This window comes from Lepidochelys kempii, chromosome 11, assembly GCF_965140285.1.
Source record: "Lepidochelys kempii isolate rLepKem1 chromosome 11, rLepKem1.hap1, whole genome shotgun sequence".
Lineage (NCBI taxonomy): Eukaryota > Metazoa > Chordata > Testudines > Cheloniidae > Lepidochelys > Lepidochelys kempii.
This window is the reverse complement of record NC_136390.1, coordinates 45,341,228-45,355,360: the sequence shown is the minus strand read 5'-3', so window position 1 is coordinate 45,355,360 and position 14,133 is coordinate 45,341,228. Positions and strand designations below refer to the sequence as shown.

Below are 14,133 nucleotides of genomic sequence, written 5' to 3'. Positions count from 1 at the left end.
AATATCCTACAGTCATTGTGGATAGTTCTCTGAAAACATTGCTCAATATTCAGCCGCAGTCAAAAAAGTTGTGTTATGAACCATTAGGAAATGGATAGATAATATGACAGAAAATATCATAATCCCACTATCAAATCCATTGGTATGCCTACACCTTGAATTCTGCATGCAGTTCTGGTCATTCTATCTCAAAAAAGAGATATTAGAATTGGAAAAGGTACAGAGAAGGGCAACAAAAATGATTACTGGTATGTAACAGTTTCCATATGAGGAGAGCTTAGAAAGACTGGGAAAGTTCCTCTTAGAAAGGAGATGACTGAGGAAGGATATGATAGAGGTCTATAAAATCATGAATGGTGTGGAGAAAGTGAATAAGGAAGTGTTATTTTCCCCTTCACAGAACACAAGAACTAGGGGTCACCCAATCAAATTAATAGTCAGCAGATTTAAAAAATAAAAAGGAAGTACTTCTTCCTACAATGCACATTTATTCTGTAGAACTCATTTCCAGGGGATGTTGTGAAGGCCAAAAGTATAAATGGGTTCAAAAAAGAATTAGTTAAGTTTATGGAGGATAGGTCTTTCAACAACTATTAGGCAGGATGGGCAAGGACATAAGCGCATGTTTTGGACGTCAGTAAAGCTGGGACTGGATAATAGGGAATGGATCACTAGATAAATTGCTCCCTATGAAGCATCTGGCGCTGGCCACTGTCAGAAGACAGGATACTGGGCTAGAACACCTATTGGTCTCACCCAGTATGGCTATTCTTATGTTGTGTATAACAACCTCTTAGACTGAATTGCGCAAAGGCACTTTGGAATAAAGAGTGTTGTAAAAATTCAACTAAGCTTCTATTACATGCTGGTATAGCTGAAACAAGGTATCAACACTATTGCTGCAAAAGGATGCACTACTAACCGGTGCCAAGCAGGCATAGGATTTTGTAAGTGAAATGGTCACAGGCTTGGCAATTTGTTACATACATTTTATCATTCCTCATTCTAAAAGTCTCTCCCAAGGAAATTATTTCATTCATGAATTGGGCATATTAGGTGAACAGTAGTACATCCTGCACTCTCATTTGAAGAGAGAGAAGGTGCTATCTATACATGATCTCTTTACTCAACAGCTGGAAAATAAAATCAGTGGTGTGTTCTGCAAAAAGTCCCAAGTTAACTTAGCAGGAGCACAAGGGTTTTTTAAGCATAGCAAAGGGTGCCACGCATGACACCTCCTTTACCATCCAGGTACCTTATTCAGTTTCTTTAAGTCCTATGTCTACACATTTAGTTACCAAGTTTTCACCAGAATAAAACTGTGACATGAAGGCGGGAGAGAGGAGTGATAGAATTCTTCAGTGTCATCAATGACGTCACTAGATTCTGAGGAGACAGTGGTCATATTCTCACTGGGGCATAAGCACTTACTGTGACACTAAAATGGACAAAAATAATTTCCTACTTATAAGCCAATGTCTTATGCCAGAAAGGTCAGTATTTTATCAAAATATTAGATCCATAAGTGATGACTATCACTCGCATATGTTGAAATCTTTGCTAATCATATCTGGCTGACACACAAGATCAGTTTAGTGCTATCCTGAAAAATAATGTTGGGTTCACAGTGACTGCTGCTAGGAGTATGAACGTGTTCAAGTTACAGGGTTTGGAATGTGGGTTTTAAGAAATGCTTAGCAAATTCATCCCAAAAGTTCTGTAAAAAAATTGAAAGCTCTCACAGAAGACTTCATTCCACATTATAGTGATCCAATGCATTTTCACTGGCTGTATAGCATTCGCTGCTGTGGTTAGGAGTCAGACCATACTTTTGGATATGTGCACCAACCCCAGTGAAGTTAATGCAATTTGTGTGCGTTGTATTTCTGAAGGAAGAATTAAGCTAAAGTTGATAGTGGCTACATCAGTAAATTTGCTCCATTGACCCTCTTTTTACAATCCTCAAAAAAGCAAAAGTGACAGAATTATGACCATTAAAACAGATCAATAACTGAAATGACACTTGGATCTTCGGGATAAGGTACAGAGGTTTCCAAGGTACAGGAAATACTTGACCGCTCACATCAAGGAGAATTTGGCAGGTATTTTACAGTATTTTGAATGCTGCATAAAACAAATGGAATATTCTTATAAAAGAGAGTGGACTTCACTTGAGAGTGAAGAAAAGCACTACTAGAAGGGGAAGTTTGTTGCAATAAGAGAACTTTGATTATACCTTTTCTTAGGAAAGCATCTCTATCTGTCATAGTCGAACTGTAGACAAAAGATGCTACTTTTTAATTGAACTAACCTGCACATTGAGAAAAAGAGGTGTCATCAACTTCTTCAGATTGATTTGGGATAAATTCACAACTGTTCAATGGCCCAGTGCAGGGCCTATGCACAGCTTTTGTCCTACTTAGGATCAGTTTTGAGAACTTAAGTATGTGGGACATATGTGGTGCATAACCCTTGAAATGTCTTCCTACACAAGGCTAAATTTCACCCTCTGATTTACATTCTACTTTCTTGTGCAAAGTGCTATGGGGTAAGTATTTTTCTCCCTAATCATTTTATATTCTAGGTCAGTGGTTCCCGAACTTGTTCCACCACTTGTGCAGGGAAAGCCCCTGCCGGGCCGGTTTGTTTACCTGCCACATCCGCAGGTTCAGCCGATCGCGGCTCCCACTGGCTGCGGTTCGCTGCTCCAGGCCAATGGGAGCTGCTGGAACAAGTTTGGGAACCACTGTTCTAGGTCTATGTTAACTGACTTCTCCCTAGTATCAGTTCACTGTTACTTTGTTTAGAAACATAAACAAGGGGAGGAGACTGAGACTGGATGAAAAACCTGGGGGTGAAGTTGTGATGACAGATCAGACAAGGAGATGGGGGGTTGGAGGAGGACTGGGACTGGTTGGGCAAGGAGACTGGGCCTAGAAGCTGGTGGAGGCAGGGGGAGAATAGGCTGCTGAAGGATGACTACACTAATTAGAAGGCAGAATTCATGCTAATGAATATTATGATTTCAAGATGATGTATCGAACAAGGAGAGCTGAGAGAAACTTGGAATTTCCATCCAATGGGAAACTTTGGTATGTTGATGTTTGTTTTCAGCCCAAATCAGAATGAAAAGTCAAAATATCAAAACTTTAATGGAACATGTTCTAAAAGAAAAGACATTAAAATATTTTTTGAAATGTATCAAAAGGAAACATTTTGTAGGGGTGTGGGGCTCTCTTAATGCAACATTGGGGTTCAGTCTCAGGTGAGACCATGGTGCATTATGGGAGATGTCACTTGGCTGTGGAGCCAAGCCCATAAGGGGAAAAATAAAAATGTGAGGCGCAGGGGAAGCTAAAGTGGACACAGATTAATGATGCAAAACAAAACATTTTGGCGCAGTTCAACAAACCAAAATTATATGATTTGGATCAACTTGACCTGAAATTAAATATTTTGTTTTGATTTTATTTCCTGATGCCAAAAAGTTTTTATTAAATTTTCCGAAATAAAAATTTCCCTGTGGAAAATCTTTATTTTTTCCTCAAACCACATTTTCTGTCAAAACCAAAAACAATGGAAAATTCCTGAACAGTTCTTCTAATGAAGCATGTTACAACTCTGTGAAAGGTAGATTGTTTGGACATCTTTTTGTCTTAAAATGCCCTGAGAACCTAAAGTGAGAGGCTAAGGGATTTACGATTATTTCCATTTAGGATTATTCAATAGAAAAACATCTCCATGAATCTTGCTAGCAAGAAGCGAATGACTGTTCCTGTTCCCTGTGAAAGTGGTTGAGAGTCTGTAGGACAGCCAACATGCCACTAAATAGCCTTCAACACTCTACCTAAGATCTTACCTTTATATTGGTCAGATCATTGTGTATTTGCTGCCAGAACTTTCATTATTATTGTGGTATTCTTGCTCCTTCATTTGGACTGATGATCTCTCTTGAAGGAATAAATATCTGAGTTTTCTCTGTAATCTTCACATCCTCTAAAAGATCTGCTGTGCTATGTTGATGAGAGTGAAGAACCAGCATTCTTGGAATCTCTTCCCATCTCCTGTGAGATATGTGTTGATCTGAATCAAAGCTCATAACACAGGAAAGAGAACTAGAACATATGCCATAGGCAGCACATTGGTTGCAAAAACTACTCTTATATTTCTTCAAAAATCCTTTCTCCCTTGGTGCTCCTATTCAAATCCAGCTGAGAAGGCAAAGGTCCATGCTTTGTGCATCATGTTGAAATGTCATCTGTTCCAAAGAAAAAACAAAAACCTGAAGGCTACCTTAATTTTTGTTAAGGAGAAGCAGCAGGTGAAATTTTGTTTTGTTGTTGTGACTCCTCTGCTTGTACATAACACTGCTACTTCTTACTCTTCACCAGTAATATAAATTTTAGGCCAGTGATGTAATCTGTTAGGGATGTGATTACTCCATATTTCTGTCCATGATCTTGGATATTTTAGGAGCAGTTTTGTCAAACCCCATAGAATGGTGAATGAAGAGTGCTGTAATTTACACCAGATTAAAATGTAGCTGATATTCATTTAAATGTGTTTGCTTGCACAGGTTAAAACATAAACACTGCCTGCAGAGTACCTGTTTTTCAAATGTGGAGTCGCAAGAGGTTAACATCAATTTGAAGCATGATCCCATACTTCTCTTGGATACTCCAGAGGATATTATAGGGGAAATCTAATTAAGAAGATGGGTTGAACTTCAGGATGCCCAATTTATGAGTGGACTAATTGCTTGCTGTGAATCTTCATGGAGATTTGACATTGTGGGGGGGAGGGGGGAAGGGAATCTCTGAGTACTGCTTAATTAATACCCATTAAGAACATGCTAGTAATTAGAATTTGTAATTTGTTTCTCTATATTTCATTAATAAAGTCACATGCATAGCAGAATCTACTTGATGTAAATGTTGTGGTTTCGACTTCAGTTGTTTTATCCTGGCTTGTAAGACAAATTAGAAAACACACCTTCTTTTGAGGTGTGTTTATAAGTGATATTAATAAATTCCCCTCTACTTTTTTAAGTACCTTCTCATAGGCCTCTCAAGACCACAGTGATCCTTGTTGGTAGGTCAGTTTTCTTGTACCCATTCTGTCAGCAAGACTGAGAACAAATATCAAGTGTGGTACACAAGCAACTGAAGGAGAGAAGAGCAAGTTTTCCCCCTTTTCCTCTTAAGTAGCTAATGGAGGACTTCAGTTCTTCAATTTTCATTGATACAGGCAAGAGTTAATGGCTTCTATAATCAGGAAATGATAGAAATAAATTTTTGTCTCTGTGGCTGGCTAATCCTATGTATTTAAAACCTGGAGTGGGGGGCTGATTAGTTCCCAGGGTCTCTGGCAATGCTCCTAGGGAGCCTGTGCATGGACAAGGAAACATTTCTGGCAACTGGAAGGCGGGGCCTACTCAGGATTGCTACAAAGATGGTCTCTGAGCAGATGAAACTTTTTAAGGCAGCTTAATACATATATGCATGTTGTTTGCAAGACTTGGATTATAGTGCCTGGTGATAGGCCACCTGCCACTTTCACTTATGTTGGAAAACTGGGTTTCTTCCTTTGGATTGCAGACGCTCCTACAGTTGTCCTTAAAGAGTTCCAAGACTACCACCAGATCAGCAGCAGACATTCTAGAAGCCACTTCACACCTGCAGTGGAAGTATTGGAGGAAGAGGAACAGTAAAAGCCATATTTTGGTTATCAATTTGAGAAGGAGTTGAACCAGCAGGACTTTCAGACTCTAAAATAGCTGTTCCTCAATGGTCATTCGGATCCAAATTTTCAAAGCCCCATGCAGCAGACAGTTCATGCAACACAGCCTCCTATTCCTATACTACTGTGTGTTATTTGGCCAACATAGCTGATGCCATGTGCATTTTGTAAAGCATGTCTGTGGTGCAAAGGTTTGGAAAATTGATACTTTAAGTGAATGTCCTGTGTGCCCAGGTGAGTACTAGGCTTATGCACCACTTAAATCCCACTGTAGCCCTGTTTTGGAAGTTTAAGACTTTGCTCTGGCCCTCTACGCATGGGGGTGAACTTCACCCTTGCAAATGGGGACCCAAATAACACATTAGCAGCTGACTCTCAGTCTAAAACCATGAACATAAAAATCAACAAAGACAAAACCTATATGCTGTGTGGCCCCTATAATCATCTTCAGTCAATAAATACTTCACTTGTACATCTTATTCACACAGGTATTGACAGTGGGTTAAAGGCCAGTGTTAAATATTTCATTTTTAATAGCCTTTAAACCCAGGGAATTGGAGTATGGGCTATTTAATTACATGTCTCACACATAGACTGTAAAATTAAAATTGATAAACACATTAGTTCTGTAATGACAGGTTTCAGAGTAACAGCCGTGTTAGTCTGTATTCGCAAAAAGAAAAGGAGTACTTGTGGCACCTTAGAGACTAACCAATTTATTAGAGCATAAGCTTTCGTGAGCTACAGCTCACTTCCTCAGATGCATATCGTGGAAACTGCAGCAGGCTTTATATATACACAGAGAATATGAAACAATACCTACTCCCACCCCACTGTCCTGCTGGTAATAGCTTATCTAAAGTGATCATCAGGTGGGCCATTTCCAGCACAAATCCAGGTTTTCTCACCCTCCACCCCCCCACACAAATTCACTCTCCTGCTGGTGATAGCCCATCTGTAATATCTCTTTTCAGCTGGACTGTTTATAGAAGTAGTGTTAGAAATTGCAGGATAACTAAATCTCTGAAAAAGTGATTCTGTGAACATGAAATTGTGGGGTTTTATGTCTATTGTCCCTGATTCCATAGCCAATTTGCTCATTGAAAAAACAGTGGGTTTTTTTGTTGGTTTGTTTTTAATTCCCAGACCTTCAGACACGGCTTGGGATTTGAAAGTCAAGCTCGGTTTTTGCTTTTTGGGTGTTTTTGTTTTGTTTTGTTTTGTTTCCCTCCTACTCCTTATCTGGCTTACCGTCCTGACTGTTGATTAAGTTCCAGCTGTGGATTTTTTATTAACAATGTTAGGTAATATATGAAACAGAATTCAATATACTCTCCCATAGTTTTGTGACACTGCTATGATTTGTCGTTGTCAGCAAGGCAACTAGATATAACTGTGAATGCATACAGGGAACAGATCTGTTAAGGTGTCTTTTGTTTACATACTCATTTTTCTGACAATAAGCACACCTAAATCACTCATAGAATCCTAGAAATTAAAAATGGAAAAGATGTAATACATTATGGAGACCATCTGCCTGCTATTTTATGACACTGGCACACATAGAGCACTACAGCTAAGACTGTTTTCAGGAGAGAGATGGGAAGGTTCATTCCTAGTTGGTATCTTCTTCATTCAAAGCCTCAGTTCTTGTTTATCTTATCCCACCATCTCAGAAAGCACCAGCACCTGACAGCAGCATCAACTTTTCAGCTGTAAATGTAGGCATCCTCCAACAGACCCTATCACTCAATAGCTGACCCCTAGGAGGTGCTATGAGTGGAGAAGATCAGCGTAGTATGTGTATTCTCTCCAGGTTCCTATCATTATCTTTGTCATATTTCCAGGTTCCATTAAGGGCCCTGAGGTTGGTTAGTGTGGAACTTGGCTTTCTCACATGGTTGTGTAATGGAGTGCAAGCATCCCAAGCCATCAGTCTGGCCAAACATACTTACTGTTTCATTAGAGGTATTATGTGGATATGGTTGCACAGATGTCATTGCAAATGTTTTCTGTTGCTTATAACATTTTTGTCTTTCAGGTTGAAACTTGGCATGTTTGTTTTCAGTCCAGGAGAAAATATTTTTGGAAAGTTTGTGGGGGAGGAGAGGAGCAGTTCAGCCATTTTCCAGGCTGAAGCAGGGGAATTATAAAAATGTTTTGTTTTGAAGAGTTTAGAAAACTAGCAACTCAACAGGGATTTATGCTCTAGGTCATGTCGGTGAAAATTGATTTTTGGTTTGTCAGTTTTATAAGGGTTTAGAAAAACACTTTGTACATGTGCTTTGATTTGTTGACTGTGATCCAGTAACTGCTTGCTTGTCAAGTTCTGTTGGCTCTGCAAAAGGTGTGCGCGTTAGAGAAAGTTCATACACAACCTACTCTTTCACACTGAGAGAAGGTGTGTAAAGAAAACAAAGGCACGTAGGAGAGGAGGTGGGGCTCTACCTCTCTCCATACACTTAGGCTTGACCTACACTGAAAAGTTATATTGGAATAGCTACATCTGTCAGAAGTATGAAAAAACATACCCCTGACTGACATAGCTATGTGAACAAAAACCCCAGCGTAGATACAACTTCCATTGATGTAACTAATGTGATTCAAGGAGGTAGTGGTCTTACACCAAAAGAAAAGCTCCTCTGTTGGGTGTAGGCTGAGTCTATACTCCATGGCTCTGCTGGCATAGATATGCCAGTATAGTCTCCATATTGTAGACAAAGCCTTAGTGAATGAATGTGTAGCGGGAAGGGGAGCAGGAAAGAACACAGGGCTCCTGTCCTATCGACTGCATATATTTTGCAGTACAGTGCACTCTACTGCTGTTAAGCAAATAGGTGCATATTATTGATTTTTAATTTTTTTAATAAACTAGGGAAACCCCATTTTAAAAGAGCCTGTTAAAGCTGTATGGTGAAGCATTCAAAAGTCAGGAAACAGTGAAGTTAATGTTCCACGCTCTTATGACTAAAGATTTGATCCTGCAACACTTCCATATGCAGGCGCATTGAAGTAATTGTTTCTCTTATGCACCTTCACTCATTGTAGTCAAAAGGACTACTTGCATGAGTAAAGTTACTCACATATAGAAGTATTTGTAGTATCAGGCCTATAATATTTTATTACACTAAAGAGCATATTCTATATCTGACATAGTGTATATTTTGAGAAATAGTATGTGCATTGTAGTACCCATTTCTCCAAGGGCTAATGTGTCTAAGGGTTTTGTGGGAGGTGAAACTTGTATATATGATATGATATATTATGAGCCAATGTAGCTTAGTGGACAAGGAAAACCTGGTTTCAAGTCCCAGTTTTGCCATTGGCCTGCTGGGTGAACTTGGACAAGTCACTTCCCTCCCTGTGCTTCAGTTTCCTCATCTGGAAAATGGGGATGAAGATACTGACCTTTTGTAAAGCTCTTTGTGATCTAAAGATGCAAAGCACTGGATAAGAGTTATCTTTTAAGGACAATGGAGCTAAGCCAATTTGTACTAGCTGAGGATCTGCCCCAACACCCTTATCCTGCAATGAACTTTGTGCAGGTGGAATCCCGTGCCTGTGTTACAAACCACAATGTATATGCAAAAAGGTTGGAGTTGGTGAATGCAGCTTTAAACATGTAGTGATGTTTAGCACTTACAGAACATTTTCCGTTTTTGCTTCATGTTTGGATACAAAACCTTAGTTTTCTGTGATACTTCATGACTTGGTTTAAAGGAATGTTGCCATTTGTGGGATTTTCATCCCCCTTTTCTAGAAGAAATAGTAACATTTGACCTCCTAACCAAAATACACATATTGGAAAGGTAATAAAATGTCAGCTTTTTTGAGATTTTAAAAATGATTAATTTAATCCTATGATTTTTATGCTACTCTCTTCATTTTACTTATGTCTCCATAACACCATTTCACCAAGTCACCAAAAAGTGACTTTTACTTTTTTTTTTTGAAAGAGAAATTTGAAGTCAATATGCTGTTGCAGACATGATTTTTCACCAGTTTTACCACTTGCACTACTTTGGAGAAAATTTTACTGCCTGCTAATGTTGTTGTTGTAGAGTAAATTCCTTTCACTATGAAAAATGTAAATGTAAATCCTAGCTGCAGTCAAGGCCTGCCTCATGTTATGACAGTAAATTGATGCGGATAGACTAGCTTTTCTCTCAGACTAACCCCGTCCAGACCATAGACTAACGAATGGGGTATGATACCGGTCTTCCAACACTGTCAAGTGGACACTGCACCAATGTGGGAGATTACAATAATTGCTGCTGCTCCTTTCCCCTGACCCTTGTGCAGCAAAAATGCCCTTAAAGATGACCTTTTTAACCAGAAAAGTAAACTAAAGGTTAGATCAATCCCTTCTATGGAAACCACCCCAGGAATGGGTTAGAGGGTGTAAAACTCTAAGATTCTCCTCACAGAGTTTTCTTCAGGTCAGTCTATGAAGGGGAAGTGACGTACTCTCCCCTGCTCCCTTCAAAACAGCACATTGCAGGGTGCTCCATCCATGGAGAGACATTGTGCCTCAGAAGCTTCCTTTCCTTCAGCGCCCTGCACTCCACAGTTATGGGGCTGCCATGGGAGGAGGAGGGCTTCTTGAGCATGAAGTGGGCTGGCATAGAAAAACTTGTTTGTATTTGCTCTCCTAAGTATTCCATGTGAGGTTCATGGTGGAACTTTGTTTACCTTCTCTTCCTGCCCTGCCTTCCACATCAGCCTCTCTTCCTCGCATTTGAGTTTTTGTGCCTGCAGAGATTCTTCTGTAGAGTCTAAGGAGGTGGGGATGGTACCACAGAAGAGGTTCCCGCCTGCCCCCCTTCCCCAGCCCTTTTGCAAGAGCATCTGTGCACAGATGACCTCTTTTTACTGTGTACCTTGGGGCATAAGCCAGCCCTACACCCCCTGTCTAATAAAGCACTGAAGCAGACATGTAACTTTAAGACTGAGAAGTCTCAGGGAGCCAGTTAAGCACGTGCTTAAGTGGTTTGCTAAATAGGAGCTTAGTTAGGTACCATATTGTCAGACAGGAAAATGAAGGTTGCATAAGGAAGCACTAGCACCCTGACAGACAGGTGCACACAGGTATCTTAGAACAGTGGCTGTCCCAGTTGCAGAAGACAGCACAAAGGCCCCTTCTGCCTCTGACTTCTGGTTTTGAGGCAAATGCAGCTGGTGACACAGCTAGCCCCACAGCCTGGTAAAGCTGGGCCTGGCTCAGCCAAAGACCTCTCAGCAAGCAATATGGGAAAGGCATAGCTCATTGGTGCAGGGGCTGCATGAGTCCTACACAGGCCCCTAATAAGGGCAGTCAGGAGGGAGGGCTAAAGACTGGGTTTTAAACCATTGCAAAAGTTGCTGCTATGTACGCGCCTTCTTGACATTCATGTTCCTGCATTTCAGACATTCCTTTTGACAAGTCCTACTGAAAGAAATAATTAGTTAGCTGTAAAAAGATTTTTAACTGTAACAAAAAAAATCATATTTACCTGGTTTCAAACACAAACTTTCAACTTGTAATTTAAAAATATACATATAAATAACCAATATAAGGCTCATGTATTAGGTCCACTTACTTATGTGACCTGATGATTGACAGATGCATTTGGTAGCTACTTAGTCATTGTAGGGGAAGAGACTGTAAGGTTGGATCTGACGGGCAGGACCAGTATTGATTTGACTGTGTTCTATGCTATTTAATAAAAATCCTTCCTCATAATTTCTTCTTAAATTTGTGATGTAACTAATTAGCAACTGCAAATAAAATGATTGGACTTTAAAGCACAATAAACTCTGAATATACTGGTTCATTTTCTCAGTGAATCCCTTTTGTGCTGCCAAAATTAGCACTGTCCATCAGACCAACAGGTGGTGTATGATTGCATCTCCCATGATGCTTTTTTTTAGAAAACCAATCAGAAGTGGCACTGACATGATGATGCAGAGCTGTCAGCAGATCAGGGGTATATAAAGTAAAACAACTATGTGAGCACTTCTGAGCAGTCGTGCATTCCCAGCCTCGCCTCGGGTGTAGGGATTGCAAAGAAAAGCAAAACTACACTGTCAAGACTGTGTAGTTTTGTTTTCAATGATTAGAGGCTCAACGATTCTCATATTGGGATTGTCTAAAATCTTGCTCTGGATAAGGACGTCGTTTACGAAACTTTCGCTGGGCTTTGCCCACTCCTTTTAGGCACTCTTGAGAAATCAGGTTAGTGGCATTTTTTTATAGTAAAACTATATTTCTTTATCAGTCATTAATCGTTTTGATAGAACACATCAATATAAATGTATATTTATGGGTATATGGTGTATGTAATAAAAATATAGTCTATAAACACTGAACCTTAAAGTTCTTTGTCAAGAATGTCGTCTTATGTTTCTGAATGTGAGTTTTGATAAAATTAAATTAATAGTTCTTTAAGTACATTTGATATTAAAGAAATGTTTAAATTAGGCTTTGAAATGTATATGGAAATGTCAGTTAACTTACAAACTTTTTTATGTATGCTGGGAGTGTTCAAGGTTATGTTACTCACAGATAAACCAAGAAGCTCCAAGAATAGCTCTGATAAAATGCATATGGTATCAGCTAAGCACCGATGACTTTTTAAGGGAATCAACTGCGAAGGTATCAATTACACAGCAGCTCTGGAACACTTGTCTGCTGTCAGTCATAGCTGGGGAAGTTATTTTTGGAGCCTGATATTTCAGATGCATACCTTTTAATCATAATTATACAAAAGCCTTATAAGCTCAAAATCTTAATCATTGCAATTTGCCTATCCAATGAGAGATTTAAACTTTCAATGAATTCATCATCAATTATACTTAATTAAATAATACCCAACATATTCTGGAGTTTGGAAATAATCTGTATAGTTTTTATACTGTTTATTTAAAATACTAAATTATTTCTCTTTCAAATGACTGTCAAATCATTAATCCACAATTGAAGTGGATATGAGAAGAATAAGTATACATTAAAGTAATTTGTACTGTCTTGCTTTTGCACATTTTTGGAAATTGGTGTCATCAGGAGATTAAATGTCAGTTATACCTAATTTGTTTAAACTATTTCACAAATTGAAAAATTTCAGAAACAAAAAAATCACCCCATACACCAAGTTACAAAAAGTGTCAGTACAACTCATGAAGACAATACACATAGTGCCTTTCATGTAAAGTTTCACACAACCCAATAGAGCATCAGATGCTGCCCTTTCACCTTGAATAGTACATTACTGCACATTTAGTCACGCTGTGTAGGATTTTCAAAGGAGCCTACAGGAGTTAGGTGCCCTTATGTCATTGAAAGTGAATGGGAGTCAGGCTCCAAACAAATCTGGGCTCCTTTGAAGAGTCAGGCACTGATTTCAATGGGTCTGCTCCTCAGCGTAAGATATTTTTCAACCCAGTTAAGGATGGCAGGAGCTGGCCCATAGTTAGATTTGAATAAAGGTTTATTTTTTTATATATTTATAATTATGTCTGGTACTGTGGCAATATCAGATGCAGAATCAAAAGTAACTGCACAACTCAGAGTATACAGGAATGTATCACTACAAAGTCGAGACACCGAAAAAAAGATTATCAAGATATCTCTTATCTGGTAAATCATGATGATAACATTATATTCACATGGTGTTTTTTTAATCAAGGAAATTATAACTTCAGTTTAAAACAGTGTGACCTTAAGCATTAGAAATATTCAAACTTAATTCATTTAAATTCAACATACAATTAAAATAAGCCCTTTTAAAATAAAGTTCAAAATATCTCTAATATGTATTCTTTTCCATGGCTTTCAGTGTGTTTCTTTTATGCAAAGAATTATTATGCATAGGAAGAGAGGACACACTTTTTTTTCCTTCAGATTTCACACCTTCCTGCAGTTGTTCAAGTCATCCGTGTCAGTGGCTACCTTATACCCTAACTCATGTTTCAAAGGTAGCTGTTTCTCAGTATTCCAGATTGCACTGAGCTACTGTCTGAGAAATAGTTGAATTTTGTCTGCATCTTTAATGCCAATATGCTTCTGCATAAGATTATTCACTTCTTACAGTATACCTTAAAAAAGGGAAGCCTCCCAGCCGTCCTTTAATTATTAAAGGCCAACTAGATTGCAGACAACCACATTCCTTTTAAGCTGCTATTTAAAGCCTAATTCTGTTCCCAGTGAATCTAATGATGTTTTACAGAACACTTTCAATTCATCCCAGAACGCTTTGGACCTGTATGAATAAGGATTATTTTCCCTTTATGACAGATGGGGCGATGGAAGCAAAGAGGCTAAGTGACCTACACAAGGTCAGACAATGAGTCGGGGCAGAATCAACAGTAGGACCCAGTCTCCTGGTGCCATGCTTAATCCACTAGAACACAGCTCAC

The 14,133-nt window shown here is 39.0% G+C and overlaps 1 protein-coding gene across 1 annotated transcript in view; it reads left to right on the top strand.

The window, feature by feature from the left end:
* TTN (titin) overlaps positions 1 to 14,133 on the top strand; it is a 468,698-nt gene that overhangs the window by 147,305 nt on the left and 307,260 nt on the right. The window lies entirely within an intron of this gene.